Below are 18371 nucleotides of genomic sequence, written 5' to 3'. Positions count from 1 at the left end.
CAATAAAAAATATATGTGCTCTGGCCCCTGGGTGCTGGTTTTAAGTGGAGATATTGACTTCCAGCTGAATGATGAGGGAGCATCCTTCTCTTGAAATATTGATAGTAGATTACACGAAACCACAAACTCTCTCCATAAAGCACATCATTTCTAATCCTAATGGTGTTTTCTTCCCTCAGGATGACTGCTACATTCATGATATGATGACTTTATTCTATCTTGGGGAAAAACTTTTTACCATGCTGCTAAATTAACTTGTCAAAAGGCTTCAAACTTCGGAAGCTTTTACAGCTCGATTCAGTGCTATTATTCCAGATTGAATGGGAAGGCCACAGACTGTAAAAGCTTGCAAAAAATAAATTTCACAGGCTTTCACAGACTGAGTGAAATACTTACCTTTTGTTCAGGTTGTATATCTTTATTGAAGAGTCTCAGAATAGCTGCATTTTGCTTATCCGTCCTCAACGCTCACATGTTTTGTCTGCTGCCCTTTACAGTCCTCTCCGACGCCTGCCCTCTTGATAACAATTCATTCCCACCCAGCACAATGCCGCCGAAGCACTCTCCAAAACAGGGGGCGGGAGGGGGGACAGAGGCTCCCAGCTCCCCGAACAAACCTTTATTTTCTTGAGTTCTTTTATTCTTGAAACAGATTCACAAGGGATTTGATAGCCAATTACTGCTCATAAATGCGAGCATGCTGTCGTGGCTGTGGTTACGTCTGTGGACCAGAGAGGAAAGAAAATAAAGAGAAGGCTGCAATGAACGTCAGTGCTAGAACCAGACTGGCCGAGTGTGAACCTGCGGCGGGAAATGGTCGGGCCTGCTTCTCGAGAAGGCCACGCCAACGGGAGAGCTAGGTCGGAGTCACGAACCAGGAGCTGGTCCGCTGGTGGGGAAAGCGGGGCACGCAGGACCGACGGGCAACCCCTGCCCGTACACCTGGGCATTGAAAGAACCCCGCCGGTGGGGGGGCAAGCACCGAAGACGTGCCTTTTCCTTGCACACGTAGCTTCTCCGTTCACAGGATTGTTTCTGAAGTGAAAACCATTCGTAGATGTTGGAGTTTTCTTAGGCTGGCAAAGTGGTGAGGAAACTCTGGCTGGTAGAACTGTGATCTGAGGTTTTGAAGATCTTTCTTCAGTCACTGAGAACTTACTTCAACGCCTAAGATAGTCATCAAAAATGTTGAGCCTTTTGGGTGCCCGTCCCCCAAGGAGCTGACGCTAGGCTTTGGAAGTCGGGGTGTATACGCATGTGTTCCCGTATTTCTCCTGCTTAGAGGCAGCCTTCCACAAACCTTTCTTGGTCTCCTGGAAGAAATCTTTGTTCCCGAAGTCGTTGGGAACACAGCGGTGATTTTCCTCCAACGCTCAGCAATTTCCGTCTTGTGTAGTGGTTGTCGTGAGCATGCACTTTTTCCCCATCAGCCTGCAAACCTCTTGAGGGTTGGGTGGTGTCTTCTTTGTCCTCCCCTTCCCCCAGCCCCCCCGGCCCAATAGGGAAGGGCTGCCAAGGTGGAGAGCAAGCGTTCTGGGTGCCAGGGAAGACGGAACCCTCACTCCCCCCGGCTGCTGGGAAGGGTGAGGGAAAGCTTCACCCAAGACTGGGGACTGGGCTGGGCTCCAGAGCACCCGAGTGACTCCAACACCGCCCCAGAGCGCCAGGGCAAGGCGAGGCGAGGGTGTGGACCAGCCATTCCGGGGCCCGCTCCCTCTGAGACCGAACTAGATTTCCGGTCCAAGGAAGCGCTGGGCTCTGCCTGCCCGACGACCCCAGGGGCCTGTAGCTGTGCCCAGACCCCTCGCCTGGTGCCCTGCTCCCTCCCCAAGAGCGGAGGGGCCAGGCCCGGCTCAGATGCAGCCCCTGGGCTCCAGCTTCTGCTCGGACATCTTCTTTGAGTGCTCAGTTCCGCTTTGAAAGTCGAGCTAAACAGGATGTGATCAGTTCCCAGTTAGAGGACAGTGGGAGAGAGAAGACCGGAGGTTTTTGGGAAGGGGAGGGTCACACTGAATATTTTGGAAAGTCTCCTTTAAGGTATCCTTTTACTACACCCATTAAGATTCTTATTTTTTACTCTGCGTAGGTTAAGGGAAATGGGCAAGGGAAACTGTATTTACGTGAGCATCTTCTCTTTGCCTGGCACTTAAGTATGGGGCCTACTGACCCTTTGCTACAACCACAAATCTCTCTACTATTGTTCCTCTTTCCCGGAGAGGGCTATGAATGCTCAGAGAATCTGACCAACCTCCCAACGTCACAGCCAATTAGTGACACAGCCAGGGGTGGACCTGCCACCGGCCAGCTCCCCACGGCTTTTCCCATTACACCAACCTACCGTCTAGGGTTATGCGTGGGTGGAAAAGCTCCGTTAGAGGGGCCATCACGCTGACCTTGAGCAGGCAGGTCACGCGCTCCGCCTATGAAAATCCAGACTTTCGCCAAGGTCAGAGGTTAATTATTCATATTCATGATGGACTTCTTGATTTACCAGAGATTCTTTTAAATACTGAAGATTTATTTTCCATCGCGCTTTCCTGGTAAATTAAACTGTAATTGGGAACTTAGAAACGTGACTCGTCAAGCCATCTTTGTAAGAGAACTGGTTGTGGCCAAGTGCCCTTTGTGTACATTAAGCCAGCAGGAGCAAATAGATGGCCTCGGGGACACTGCGTTGTAGCCATAGCGACTGCATCTGGGTGACCAGCCCTCAAGCTGTCGTCTTCGGGCAGGAACACGTCGTGAGCAATTCCAGGAAGCGAGCTGAAGGCGGGAGGTGTGGTGGCGAAAGGGGCTCCTAATGCCGAGAAGAGGAGGTGCCGTCCTCGGGGGCAGCGAAAGCAGAACCAACTCAGGAGAGGGGACAATGGGAGAAAACATCAAAGAAGGAAAAACGGCCAGTACAAAGGTCTAGGGTCACACACACATGCTGTACGCACACGTCCACAGAGAGCGTACGCACGCACGAGCACACAGCATTCACACGTTCACATATATAGCCATGAACATGGTACACATGTGTCCATGCACGTGTGGACACAAACCACTCACATGTGCACACATGTGCACAGACATGCACTCATGCACTCACACACATGCACACATGCGTACTTTGTGGAGAAGGCTGCAGCCCGGTTCTGAATTTCACTGGTACCTTGTACCCGTTCACGCCTTCCACCCCCTCTGACAACCCAGGGCCCCTAGTGCCAGGGGCCCTTGACGGGGAGTGTGGGGCACCCCGGTGTGCCGCCCTAAGAGCCACCTGCCAGGAAGGGCTCACCCCTCTTTTTCTCGAGGACGGCCAGCCCTGAGATAGTTCCTTCGGAGGTCTTATTAACAGCGACGGTGCCACGGTCGCCCTTGCCTCCTCCAGGGGTGCTTGCTCAGGGTGCCGAGTAGCCTCCCCAAACCTCAGCAGCCCAAGCCCCCTGCAGTCATCAAGGGGCCCTGCACCTCGAGTCCATCCGGACCTGGGAGGGGGCACTCCATCGCCACGCCCACCTCCAAGCTGTGCACCCAAGGGTGTACCTTGGCATGTGGTTCTGGACACCCCGAATCCTGGGGGGGGCACTGGGTGGCTAGTATGTGCCAGAGCCAGAGAACCCCAGGTGCCTACACCTGCACCCTGACCTCCCGGCCAGGCCCCGCGAGGGGCTGAATGGGTGAAAGAGGGCAGGGGAGCGAGACCAGACCCCAGAAGTAAACGAGACTGAAGACCATGTCTTCCAGGTGTCTTTAAAACAGTAGTCGGAAACAAAAACAAAAACAAAAACAAAAAAACAGTAGTCGGTTTTATGTGATCTATTAATTAAAAAAAAAAAAAGATAATTAAAAAAAAATAAAAATATAAATTAAAAAAATAAAACAGTAGCCAGGGAGTGGATGTAGCCCTAGTGGTCGAGCACCGGCTTCCCATGTCCAACGCCCCAGGTTGGATCACTGGCACCTCCTAAAAACAATCAACACACAAATGAGTAAAAGCCCAGCTCTCACTGGGGAGCAGATGTAGCCCAGGTTGTGCAGCGCCTGCTTCCCGTGTACGAGGTCCCAGGTTCGATCCCTGGCACCTCCTAAACCAACAACAAAAGTGAATGAGACTCAGAAGTGTCATCTGGGAGAAAGACACAGACTGAGGTCTAGAGAGAGAAATTTTTTATGCCGTAGAAGTAATTTTAGAGGAAGGCCAGAGGAAGCTGGTTTTGAGTGCACTAAGCCTCACGTTTACTTAGAGGAGGATTTCCTGACAGGCACCAGGCACCGGGGAATGGGCGAGGCCTGAGCACGACTTACCGGAAAGAATCTGCAGAAGGAAAAAGAAGAGCTCACCGGAAGGGGATGCGGGCTGCTGCGAGCGGACAGTTGGCGCGTGTGCCCCTCACGTCCCCCTTTCTAAGCGAGTGCGAAGGCCACTGCGCTGGCGGCTCACGCAGGGCAGCCTGCTCCGGAAGAGAGCCGGCCTGACTGGCACCAAACGTCCACGCGCCTGGGCTGGCTCCTCGGGCACTCACTGGCTTCTTGAAAGGAGCCATCTCTGTGCCATCGCAGCGCCCCGAATGTGGCCGCTACCGAGGGCAACGCCGGGGCCTCCGGGCATTTGCTGGGGCCTTGCTGGGCCACACCTGGAGGTTGGCGGAGCGCTGAACGCGGCTGTCAGGGACGTCTGTCCAGTGCTGCGCACTGCTGCTGGCTGATGGAGGAGGGGGAGTCAGTCGGGACTCCCGGCCGCACACGCCTCCTCACCCGTGACTTGCACGTGAATGCTGGTTCCGGGGCCCCCCGCCGGCCCACGCGCTCCCAGCGTCCCCTCCCGGAGCCTGTGGCCCGCCGGGGCATGCCCCATGGCCGCTTTTGCCTGCGCTCCCTGGACACGGGTGCCCGGGCCATATGGCATCTTTCCTTTTGGATCCCAAAGGCTTGGGGCAGAGCGCGAGAGGCCCCGCTCTCAGAGTGGAGGGGAACTTCCGAGCAGGGGGCCGGGGGCCGGGGGCCAGCCGGCCTGGGCGTGTCACTTGCATGCCCGTGGGCCGAGCCCATGTCTTCTGCGGCAGCCAGGTCCCACGGGGTTCTTCAGCAAAATCCGCTTCCCCTGGCCCTGGCCGCCCCGGTGCGCCCCTCCACCCGGTCCTGAGCTGGGCGTGACCCGGGGCCAGCTGGAGGCGGGCTGGCGTGGGCTGGCCACCCGTGACGAAGGGGCAAGTCCACGCCCTCGGAGCCTGAGCGCCGGCCTCTCTCCCCTCTTCTCACGCCCTCAGGTCCTCCCCCGCCTTCGCCTGTTTCCACTCGAGCAGCCTGCGAGCTGTGGATCTTCAGGCAGTACCCGGAGCCGGTGGGAGACACCGCGGAGGGCGCGCGGGCACCCTCCTGCCGCCACCCCACGCTCCTTCTCCGTCTCCTGCGGCAAGGCCCGGGCTCGGGCTGGCGCTGAGGCCATCGGCCTCTCAGGGCCCCGTGGACCCCCTGGGGGACTGGGGAAGAGCTCTGCACCAGGCAGGCTTGCTGCAAGGGCTGGGCGAACCTGCGTGGGGACGGCGGCACAGCACCCTGTGATATCACCTCTCCCGCATGCTCCTGCCCTCCAGGGGAACAGCCCTTCCGCTTCCCTCATGCCCCACCTAAGCCCACCGCTGACAAATACAGTTCCATTCTGTTAGCCAGCCAAAGGGGTGCTGATGCAAATACCAGAAATGGTTGTTTTCTATAAAGCATATTTATTTGGGGTAGGAGCTTACAGACACCAGGCCATAAAGCATAAGTTACTTCCCTCACCAAAGTCCATTTGGAGCGAGATGGCTGCCGACGTCTGTGAGGGATCAGGCTTCCTGGGTTCCTATGTTCTTGGTTTTTTCTGGGTTCAAGGTTCCTTTCTTCCTGGCGCCAGCTTCTCTTTCCTCTGTGAGCTTACCTCCCTGGTCTTCAGCATCAAACTCCAACATCAAAACTCCAACATCAGAATCCCTCAACTCTGTCCTTTGCCATGCCCTAATGATGTGGCCCAATCAAAGCCTTAATCATAACTCAATCACACCCAGGTACAGATCAGGTTACAAGCATAATCCAATATCTATTTTTGGAATTCATAACCATATCAAACTGCTACACCTTCCTAAGAGGAATTCTGGTCGATATGACTTTCTACCTCTCTTAAAGTTGATTTTAAGTTCTTGTACAATTGACTCATCTTGTTTGAGAGTCATCCCACCCCGGGTCCCTTCTGAGCAACGAGCAACGTTCTGCAGGGTCCGTGAGAAAATGCCGTCTGTTTCCCCTTCTCCCTATGAAGAGATGCCACTTTGTTCAGACCTTGGGGAGAGTCCGGTCTTAACTTAACCCTGGGTTCAAATTATGGTGGAGCTCACTGTGATGCTCTCAGCTAGCTTGGCCAGTAATTGGGCTGGGGTGCCTGGGCATCCTGGAACCTTCTAGATCAGGTACCAGGGAGGCCTGTGCTTTTGGAGAAACAAGAGAGAGACTTGCATGGCAGCCTGCCTTTGCACTTCCCTCTTCTCCAGTTTTCTTTACTGGAACTTGGATGTGATGTTGGGAGTGCAAAAGCCTGCTGTAGCCAGGAGACAACAGGCATGTGGACAAATGCTCAGTTGCTAAGGGCAAGAAAATCAGGAGGCACCTCGGCTGTTTATGGCACCAAGGAGGAGACTAAACCCCAATCAGCTGAAAGCTGCTGAGGTTGGGCCTCCTGTTACTTGCAGCCTAAAGCATTCCTAACTGATAGAAAGTGAAATTTACAATCCCCCCCCAATACACTCAGGGGCAAGATGATGGTTATGATATTATCCGGTTCTCCATAATCTGGAAAGGGCCCTCTGCATGCAGCCATATCCTCATCGGGCTTCAGAAACACCTTCCACCAACATTAACTCTGTATCTCAGGAGCAAATTCAGATCCAACTCTCAGAACCGGCATTTCCAAGGGGCAAGGCTCGGCGTTCTGAAGGGTACGCTTGGGGGAAAAGCCATGCACACGTTTAGGTGAAGCTGGGATCGCTGCTCCTCTAATCCCTCGGAAGACAGTGGAGCGTAGTGGACCGGGCACAGCCGCAGACCTCTCTTTGCTTAGTGCCTCGCCACGCTCTCCAGTTGGCGCCCGCTTTGTTTCCAGCCTCCCAGCTGAGCACTGCCCTTCTCGCCGCCCATCTGCCCGCCTCCAGCAAAGCAGAGCTGGGGCTGGAGCACGTCTCACACTCCCTCTTCCTCTAAGGCTCCTGCAGGTCCCGTTTCTCTCCCCTTTGATGCGTTTCAGTTTCAGGGGCCGGAAAGCAAGCACAAATCACTTTTTTTGGGTCATTACCTCCGAAAACAACTGTGCCGCTGAGATCCCCTTTATCTTGGAAACAGATATTTTAATACAACATATTTTTATAAGTAGTTCCTTCTTCATAGAGTGGTTTCAATTACAATAAAAAGGGAAACACTGTCAGGAACTGTAATTTCATTCTCTCAGATTGGGACACAAAAGCCAACATTTCCAATTTAATTATTTTAGCATTTTTCTCTTAAAATAAGAATTTTTCCTATCTGAAATCTTCTTTACATTCTAAACAAAGAGTTATAAAAAGGAAATGAAATGCTGTGAGTTCATAAACAGTGCACATTATCATATGAGCACATTGAAAATGATGGTCCCTTAGTCTGTCCTTTGCTATCATTTTCCTCTTTTGATTTTTGGTTTATAAAAGTATAAAGGTTTTTAACTAATTTATTATTATTATTTTTTAAAGATTTATTTTTTTATTGGTTTCTCTCCCCTTTCCCCGTGCCCCGATGTTGTCTGCTCTCTGTGTCCATTCGCTGTGTGTTCTTCTGTGTCTGCTTGTATTCTTGTCAGCGGCACTGGGAATCCGTGTCTCTCTTTGTTGCGTCATCTTGCTGCATCAGCTCTCCATGTGTGTGGCTCCACTCCTAGGCAGGCTGATTTTTTTGGGTGTGGGGCGGCTCTCCTTACAGGGAGCCCTCTTTGTGCGTGGGGCTCCCCTACGTGGGGGACATCCCTGCGTGGCACGGTACTCCTTGCGCACATCAGCACTGCGCATGGGCCAGCTCACCACATGGGTCAGGACCCCCCATGTGGTAGGCAGATGCCCTATCGATTGAGCCAAATCCACTTCCCTATTTACCCTGATTTAAGTAAAGCATATTCAGATATGTGACTAAGTTTAATGAATTCAATGAAATTGATGAGTATTGAAACTTTTTATAGCATTTATCATTACCTGAAATTCTATTATGTATTGGTTTTCTTGTCGATTTTGGTTTTCCTATGATAAAGGAATTTTGACTTCATTTGTTGTCACAGGGTCCTCAGGACTGAGTACAGTGCCCGGCACGTAGTAAGTGCTCAGTAAATGTCAGTATACATTTATCATTCATGGGCTGACTGTGTTGGGCTGTTAGGGCTCCTCCGTAGCTCCACATTGATTTGCATTCTACATTCAGTTGTTTTCTTTTTGGCTTTCACCTGAATTGGAAGATTCAAGAATCCTTGATTCTGATTGGACTTTTCAAAAAACATTTCTGCTTTTGGGTATTGTCAGGACAAAAGCCCGGGATTATTTATTTGACCGTTGACACGGCGACTGTGAGCCAGTGGCCTCCCGGGGCTGGGCCGGCCCGCGCTCACTTACCCATGCGAGCTGCAGCTGCCAGTGTGTTTATTTTGGTCGTGTATTTCAAAGGACCATTTCTCCCCTAAAGTAAACAAACATAATGGAACAGCTGTGACTGATAAAAACTTCCAGGCATAATCATCACCCTCTTGTACATATCCTGCGGTTTCAGATTTAATTTTAAAAATTCCCCTTAACTCTTGATTCACGGCTGGTACTGGGGACTAAATGGAAAACGGATGCACAACTGTTCTCTTTCGTGGGATGGGAACCGAGGAGGGAGAGCAATCAAGGCAGCAACTTTCCTGCTCCACCAGCCGAGATGAGCGAGGGCAAGGCTGGGCCTCGACTGGAGGAAAGGAGCGGGGGAGCAGGCGGGGTGGGGGCTGCAGGTGCCTCCAGGCGGTGGGCCCCATGGGTGGCAATGGGTGCGTGGGCTGATCCCAAAGATCCACTGTGGGGTGGGCTCTGAGGCCGCACTGCTCAGGCCACTGGAAGGACCATGGTGGCCCAACCCTGGACTGAGCCAGAAGACTGCCCACGTGTGGCGGAGTGATGGGAAGGCGTGGCCAGCCCCACGGCCTTCTGTCCATCCACCACCCCATGCAAGTGTCAGCTTCATGGGGTGCAAACCATCCGTATTAGGCAGGAAGTTTGAGATGCCCAAGCATTTTGTTTGGTCTACGGATATGGTTACACCATTTTGTTTGTTCTACGGCTGTTGTCACACCTCATATTGGGGAGAGAAGGCTCCTTTCCAAAACCATCCAGGAGCTTTGGGAATCTTTCAAAACCACATGCCCTGCTTTTTAGGATGGAACCAGCACATTATAGGGAATCAGCAGTACAATTAGCAATGCAGCGAAGTGAGGCAAGAGAGCCTCCAGAAAACTCAGAGGGTGAGTGACCGTCATGTCCTGATTAGTCCATTCTGTTTTAAGAGTGTTTCTGTTTGCTAAATAAGGCCAATGCAGTAGACCAGAAATGGGCTGGCCTTTGTACTGGGAATTTATTAGGTTAAAAGCCTGCATTACAAGGCTGAGGAAAATGCCTAAAGGAAGGCATCAGGAGAAATTCTCCCCATGGAGGCTGGCGGCTGGCCGTGCGGCAGGACACAGGGGCGGCCCTGCCGGCCCCTGCCTCTCCTCCGGGCGTTGCTCGTAGCTTCCTGCTCTCATGGCGTTCTCTCTGCTTACTTGGTTTCTCCCTGTCTCTGCACCTTTGTTCCTGTGTCTGTGGCTTCACATCCCTTTGTTTATAAAAGACTCCTGAAAGAGGATCAAAACCCACCCTGGGCTATGCCCTGCCAGAGCAACCTAACAAACGGCCCTTAACTGACCTAATCTAACCGAAGTTTCACAATAGATTCAATTTAAGAACATAATGTTTGGGTCCATAAAAGACTCCAACCATGAGGACTGGATGTGGCTCAAGCAGATGAGCGCCAACGTCCCATGTGGGAGGTCCTGGGTTTGGTTCCCAGGGCCTCCTACAAACAACAAAAACACAAGCAACAAGCAATCAGACAAAAAAACCAACTCAGGGGAGCCAATGTGGCTCAGTGGTTGAGGGCTGACTTCACACATACCGGGTTCAGTCCACAGCCCTGGTACCTAAAAAAACAAAAACAAAAATCCAAAAACAAACAAAAAACAACATAGAGGGTCACACACATCTTGCATAACTTTTTAAAAATTCAAATAAAAAAAAAATGATCATGCATCCCTTACAGGATTCCCAGAACCAACACCTTACACTGTTGTGGAACATTTCTTACAAATGATGAAAAAACATCATCATAATATTATTCTATCTATAGTCCATAGCTTATATTTGGTGTATTTTCCCCACAAGCCATCCTATTACTAACACCATAACATTAGCATTGTATATTTGCTGTGTCATAAGAGAATGTTCTCCTATTTGTACTGTTAACCACAGTCCATCATTCACCATGTGGTTTGCTGTGTTTTATGTTTCTCTGTGTTGCACAGTCCATCCAGAGTGTACACGCAGTGGCTCTCAGTTTCATCACAGAGTTGTGCTGTCATCAGCTCAGTCCATTTCTGAACGGTTTCGTTATTCCAAAAGGAAAAATCCCATACCTCCTTAGATGCCCATTATTGACCCTTAGCATTGGTATAGTGCCTTCTCAGCCATTGCTGTAAAACTACTACAACATTACTGTTAACTACAGTCAGTATGTTACAGTCATAGCATTTTCTCCATGTGTCTCCATATTCTTAACACCTGATAATAGAGGAACATTCCATTAACCACAATCTTCTTCCACCACCAAAATCACTATGTTGTGCTGTCCCTAGATTATCCTCTAGCCCTCTTTCGATTGACACCAACCTCCTTAGGCTACCTCTTTGAGCCACAGCCTCATTTATAGATCAGCAGTGTTAGTTATACTCACTATAATGTGTTACCATCAACTCTCTCTGGTTCCCACGTTTGCAATCTGCCTTATTAAACATTCCGCACACATTCAACACCAGCTCCTCCTTCTCAACCCACATACCTTGCGTTCCTTTTAAGGGCAGGTCCGGGTGGGTGCAGGCTCCATGTCAGCTGGGAGCCTCATGCCCCTTGCAGTGTGCAAGGAAGTTTCCTTAAAGCACCCATTCTCCCACTCCCCCGTTGCATGTTCTGGTAAAATCCGAAGTCCTCATTGAGAGTTTTGAAGGCACCTGCAGACTTGCAGGTACAGGGACCCCCGCGGCTGCCCACAAGGCACCTGCTCTGTCTCCTCTGCCCCCTGCCTCTGATGCCTGTCTCCGTGGCTGTAGGAGCCGGTAGCCCCTGGGTTTTCACTGGCAGCATCCTGGACACCAGCTGTGGGTCCTGTGCTGAGTGCACACCACTTTGGTTCTCATGGCTGTGTAACGTCCTTTGACGCCTGACAGCCAAGTGTCGCATGCTGTTCTTTTTCCAAATCATTCTGGCTCTTTATGCGTCTCATATGTATATAGGAATTTTAGGAACAGCTGGTGAGGAGCCATGTCAAATTTTGTGGGGATTTTTATTAGCAGCTCATTGAATTTATTGATAAAGTTGGTGGTGAGTCGCTTTCTCTCTGTATGATTTGAGTCTTCTCACCAGTGAATGCGGTATTTTCTCTATCTCTTTAGGTGCATTTGCAAAACAATCCTTCAGTGTAATTTTATAGTTTTCTTCCTAAAAGCAAAGCAATTTCCCATAGTTTTGATTAAATTTTGATGAAGTCTCATTTTATCTGGTTTCTCTTCTGTTGCTTGTGTTTTTGGTGTAAAATCTAAAAATCCATTACCTGCTTCCAGGTCCTGAAGATAGCTGCAAAAAACGACACCATTGCCTCTTCCCTTTGAATTTTTATTCTTTGTGTTCCTTTTTCTTACCATTGCATCAGCTGAGACTTCTGGTCAAAGGATGTATACATCAAGGCAAGTACTTTACTTTTTTTCTGATTTTAGTGAAAATGCTTCTACTACTTCACCATTTTTTGTCAAGCCTACAGATTGCTGGTAGAGGCTTTGAATCAAGCAAAGGAAGTGTCTTTGATTCTTGCTTTCCTAGGAGTTTTATTTTCAATAATGCACATGTGTTTTTAATTCACTGAAGCTTTTTCATTTGGCAAATGTTGAGAATCTTTTCTCCATTAATCTATTGTTACAGAGAAGTACACTGATCAAGTTTTCAAATGTTGAATCATCTCTGGATTACTGGGATAAAGACTAGCTGGACATGATATAGTATTTTAAACTTTTTTTCTGTGTGAAATATAACAACACAAGTAGAAAATGCATAAGACGAGGATGTAAATTTGACGAATTGCTATGCCACAACGTCTGAGCCACCAACGCCCAGGGTATGGCAGTTGGAGATTATTTTATGACTCCAAAAAGAGTAAAGGAATGTCTGTAAACTAATCTGTTCCTCTGGGTGTGATATCCTTTGATTGCACTAAATTCGCCTAGGTGCCTTTGATTAGATTATTTGATAAGATTGCTTTTGGGCTTTTGATTTGACTAGTCAGGGGGCATGACTCAGACTGAGTTCCCTCCACCCTCCACCTCCCTTGCCAGGACTGATAAAATAGACACTCACTCAGACAGAAAGAAAGAGAGAGCTCTGTCCTTTTTGGTCCTGCCTGTGGCAGAAGGAGAAGGCTCAAAGAGCCGAGGCCCTGGAGAGAGGAGCCACGTGCCCGAAGCTTGCAGCTGAGACTGGGAAGTGGGAGGAGTCCCCGGAAGCTCAGGCTCTGCTTTGAGCCAAGCAGCGCTAGGGGAGTCCTCCCTGGAGAGACACGTTGGAGGGGGCTAGGCATGAGGGGCCCCTGGGGAGGGAGTGTGTGTGCAAACCTGGGGAAAAGGGCTTGGGGGCATCTGCTTTTAGGCCTGCTGCGTCCCACTGCATACCTGGTCTGAGTCCCCCTTTTCTTAAAGCTGTACTTATCCCTCCTCCCTGCAGATGTTCCTGTGTCTGTCTGCTCATTGATTGTTCACCTTCTCCAGGAGGCACGGGGACCGAACCTGGAACCTCCCACATGAGAGGTGAGGGCCCAACGGCCTGAGCCACACCCACTCCTCTGGGTCCCTTTTTATCTTCTTCTGCATGAATTATGTTTGTTATTCTGTTCTCCTCTGTTTGAAAGCCCTGTACTCTTTCACCAGCCTTAATCCTTCCCTCGACATGACGTGGTAGACCAGAGTCCCTGTGGACTGGTCCTTTCTGTCCAGGACCTCAGAGCACTTGAGCCCTCCCCTACCTGATGCAGGTGCGTCTGTCCCACCTCTCCTCGGCCCACTTCCGCGGCCACCTGCACCGTCACCTCTCAGGCCTGCTGGCTTTTCCCGGGGCCCCGAGTTGGTCTTTCAGGGGAGGGAGGAGGGATGGGATTGTCGCTTTCCGCAGAGGCTGGGCGTGCTGGCCATGGCACACGGTGGGGCACCCTCCGCTGCTCGGGGATGGAGGTGGCAGAGAGAGCCCCTGGCCATCCTTCCCCACACCGGCACAAATTTGAGGGCCACACCGCGTACCCCCTCGTTCCCTCGCAGGTCCCAGCGGGGTCGAGCCGACTTGCCCGGAGGCTCAGTTATCAGTGCATTCCTCGTTGGTTGGCTTCTGCGCCCGCTGCCTTCCGTGCCTGCGGGATCACCTCCAAGAGAGCCCACCTCGAAAACAGGACACCTGGCCTCAGAGCCTGCTTTGGGTGAGACCTCAGACCCCAGCACCGCTCTCAGCTCTCCCTAGACGCCTTCACCTGGTGGAAAATGTTAAGTTTGGCTTTTGTGGCCATGGGCACATCAAGCCACGCTGTTTGGGTCACCTGGCCACCCCACGACCTGGGCGCCGGAGGGCATGTTGCACTTGGGCTGCTTGGGCTGGTTCTCGCTCACGTGCTCTTGTTCACCTCACTGCCTGGTTATTATGACTCCTGGGCTGAACAGTGTGTCCTCAACCCCCACCGCCGCCAAGGAAAAAAGTGAATTTGAGACCCGAGGTATGTCTCCTTCTTTCAGATGGGATTTGCCTTTATTCGTGAGTCACCCATGAGGTCCCTATGAGTCACTGGCACTCTAGGATCACTGTAATCCAGTTTTCTGCACTGTCTGGATGCTTCAGAGCTTGCCTGCCAGAGCTGGCTGACACTGGCGCGTCCCCGCGCCCGCGGCTGGAGGCAGTCCGCCCTGGCCAATGTGCCCATCTCTTCCCTGTTCCGTGTTCAGCAACATCACGCTAGGGGCATGAAATTGGCCGTGGCGGGAGGATTGAAATGGAGATTAGCAAATGCTACATACCAGGGCTTTTAACCTTGGGGATCTAGTTATTAAAAATTTCTTACTATACTACGGTTCTAGGGTTCAGCTCTTTGGGGTCTCCAGTTAGAATGTGTGGCTGTTGACTAGCTCCCCTGCCCTCATAGGGCCCCACACTGCCATTTTCGTCCCCTCAGCCTGGCAAGGCTGTTGAATGTGCAGCCCTGACTCTCGACCCCTTAGCTCTGAGGAATGAAGCCCGTGTGTGTAAAAAGTGCTGCTCAAAGGGCGGGAGAGGCCTGAGGGTTACACACCAGCCGGTGGTGCGATGGCTTCCAGGAAGATGGCGGGGGACGGCGGCCAAGGCTGTCCGTGGCTCCTTCAGGAATGCCCGACGTCTTCACAAAAGGAAAGTTTCTGAAAAATTTGCTGAACCAAAAAATGCATGAATAGATGAGTGCAATGTACTATCTACTGTCCCCAGCATGTCCCTTAGACATCCTAGAGAGAAAGGAAGTCAACTACTAGTTCAGTGTCCCCGCTGCCCCTGAGAATTGACCTATACTTTGCATTTCCTATAGCAAAGGCAGACTAGTGAGAGGGGGCTGGGCTGGGTGCTGAGGGTCCCACCCTCCCAGGACCTGCTGGACGGGGGGAGTGGGAGGTTGAGGAGAGAAGTTCACTTTGCCCACCCGCAGATTGTGCATTTCACTCGCATTTTCTTCCTTCCCGCTCGCCACTCAGAGGCAAGTCATTTCTTCTTCTTGCCTTGTGCAGAAGAGTTTTTCTCACTTTCTTCCAGACTGTAAATGGGGTTTTATACTAGAAACGTTTGATAACCATTTATGTGGGGGAGCAGATGTAGCTTAAGTGGTTGAGCACCTGCTTCGCATGTACGAGGTCCTGTCTTCAACCTCCGGTACCTCCTGAAAAAAAAGCATTTATGTTAAAAAAAAATACATCTGCATTTAAAAGGCAAAAGATTTCACATAAACATCCAGCATCTTGGATTTTTTTTAAAAAGAAAATTGGAAGAACTGTCAAGTTTCCCGCCAACCTGATGGGGGCGGAAGGGCTGCCCTCCCCTTTGACGTTACCCAGTTCTCTAAGGTGACACCGACCCTGGGTGTCCCCTGCATTGTGCCACCTGACTGGCCCTCCCGGGCCTCTGGGCTCCTGCCCAGCCTCTCCCTGAAGCCATCACCGTCTGCAGGAAAGTGGACCCTGCCCTGAAAGCAGCTCCGACCCAGCTGTTGAGGGAAGCACGGCCCCCTGTTGCTCCGCACGCTTATGGCCTGCACCTAGTTTTCTTGAAAGCGATTTTAAGGAGTCTGTTAAAAAAAAAATGAAACAATGTAGTTTTGATTTAGTTCCAGAAGAACAGGTCAGATTCTATGAAGGACGTTATGAGGTCACTGTCTGGACCAGTTCATTCATTCCCTTAAATGCAACATCTTCATTCACGAATTCACAACTGATTATCAGTTTCCGTGTGTGCCTGTGAAAGAGCACTCATTCTGATTTGTTTAACAGGACTTGTAATATTACTGTTTCCTATTTATGGTTATTTATTTCAAGGGGACAAACCTAATAGAGTGTAGAGGATGGATTTTGTCATGTTGAAAACCATTAGATGAACCTATGCAGTCGAAAAAGGAGGGTTTCAATGTGAGTTGACAAGTACAATGATGGCCAGAGAATTTGCCTCTTGGTCTCTCATTCTTTTGTATTTATTTTGAGATTCAGAATAAATATAAAAACGCAATATTTTCAGTTTTTCTCCATTTACCTTTGCTTTCTCGGCTCTTCTCAAAATAAGTGAAAGACTCCACTATTTAGTAAGAGGGAAGATGGCTGTGGCTCAATCAGTTGGGCTCCCGTCTGCTATATGGGAGGCCTGGGTTCATGTCTGGGGCCTCCTTGTGAAGGCAAAGGTGGCCCATGCGCTGCAGAGAGCTGACAGCCTGTGCCGCGGAGAGCTGGCACAGCAATATGACCCAACAAAAGGGAGACAAGCAGATACAGAAAAAACATGCAGCGAATGGACACAGAGAAGAGGCAGCAAAGAAAAGGAACAAGCTGCAAGGGGGGAATGAATGAATGAATAAATGAATGAATGAATAAATGAATGAATAAATGAATGAATGAATCTTTTAAAAAATGTATTTGACAAATTACTGATTGACAAAGATCCACTTAAAATTATTTCTAAACTGCACTAAAGTATTTTCCATACCTGTGTTAAAATTCACCGTCAATTTTCTATGTGCTAATTTAGAAATAAGAAGTATATTTTACATAAATGGACACCTGACACCAAAATAATGGCAGTATTTTTAGGTAGCGTCTTATGAGGTTTATGTGACTAAGTCTTATAGAAAAACCTTTCCTGGTTCACGGGCACAGGTCAAATTGTGTCCTAATGAACTCCATACTGCAGTGTGACAAACACTGTTCTTTCAGAAGAACCATGAAGTGTACAGAATTATTAAAATTATCATCTCACACAACTACACAATCTGACTATGCAGTAACTTCCCATAATTATATTTCAGTTGTTCTAGGATAGTTAATTGAAGTAAGATACTATATTATCCTAATCTGTCTTCACGTATACATACGTACGTGAAATGTCCTCTCTTATGTAATTACTGAGGGTGTTTAATATTGAGCTAGCAAGCATGGTATATACTCTTTTCATCTGAGATGGAGCAAGAGTATGTGATTTTAGAAATTAATGAATGCAGGAATGTTAAGTTTATAAGGTCATTTATTGTGATGACGATTTATGTAATCTTTTAAGCTTTTAAGCAATGTTCAAGAATGTGATGCCATCTATGCAAATTCTGATTGAGACAAGGAAAGAAACCAAGGCCCTGTAACCGAGCACTTCGAGCCCTTTCCTGCCCGCCCTGACGCTTTGGCTGTTGATACACTGAAGTTACTGGAAATTTTAGTGTTTTCATTCATAAAAATTTCATGAGTAAAGGAGTAGCTTTGGGCAGATTGAGAGCAGGGAGAGAAACTATAGCAGCTCCTCATTTCATTCTGAATAATTTCCCCCGGAAAGTTTCCAGTGTTTCTGTATATGTGGAACTAACTGGCTTAATTCAAAATTTTCTGGGGAATTGGGTATTGAAAGTCAGAACTCCTGTGATATCTCAACAGAGCATTCAGCGTTCCATTTCCTTAGGGATCTACTTTAATGACTGTGTTTTTAAAAAGCGAGAAAAAGCGAAGAGAAAAGGAACAAGGGAAAGAAAGGAGACCTCAGCTCGGGGAGAGCGCACGCCGCTCGTCGCTGTGCCTTCCTGAGGCTTTCATTTGCAGCCGCTCTAGGCAGAGTGCTGAGCGCCTGCAATCCAGAACCTTCTGAAGAGCGTCGCAGGTGCAAAAGTGCTTCGTTGTCACATCTCTCTTCGGGGCTGAGCTTGCATAGCGCCGGGAGGGTGGTGTGGGGAGGCGTGCTTTGGGGCGGACCTCCGGTTCTGGGACACCGTAAGTGCGGCTGAGCGGGCGCATCAGGTGTGCTGCAGGTGGGTGCTGCGCCCCCGGAAGGGCCTCCCTGGGTGCCGGGGCTCCTCCCTCTTGGAATCTGGGGGTGGCATGCCAGGAGGGGTTTGCAGCCCTGGTGGAGCGGGGAGAGCTGCCCGAAAGATGGGCAGGGCCAGAAGGAGGAAAGGAGGCTGGAGGCAGGGAGGCCTCCAGGGAGAGGCAGGGCAGAGGCGGCAGGTGCGCAGAGCAAGGCGCCCACGTCCGCAGGCCCAGGCCTTCCCAGCTCAGCCGAGCGCTGCCTTCTCTGTGCAGCCTGGGAGCTGCAGGCGCTGACGTCAGGACCTGCTCGAGCTCTCTGCAGGGAACAGTCCAGGGCTCTGGCCCTCTTTTCATCTCCCATGGACCCAGCTCTTGCAGTCACCCAGGGAGATGCGGGGGGCTCCGAGGGGCTCTGGGGCTCTCCACACCCTCTGCCCACAGCTGGAGAAGCAAGATCCTGCCCTGGGAAGCG

This window comes from Dasypus novemcinctus, chromosome 7 (assembly GCF_030445035.2).
Source record: "Dasypus novemcinctus isolate mDasNov1 chromosome 7, mDasNov1.1.hap2, whole genome shotgun sequence".
Classification (NCBI taxonomy): Eukaryota; Metazoa; Chordata; class Mammalia; order Cingulata; family Dasypodidae; genus Dasypus; species Dasypus novemcinctus.
Note: the sequence above shows the minus strand (reverse complement) of the source record.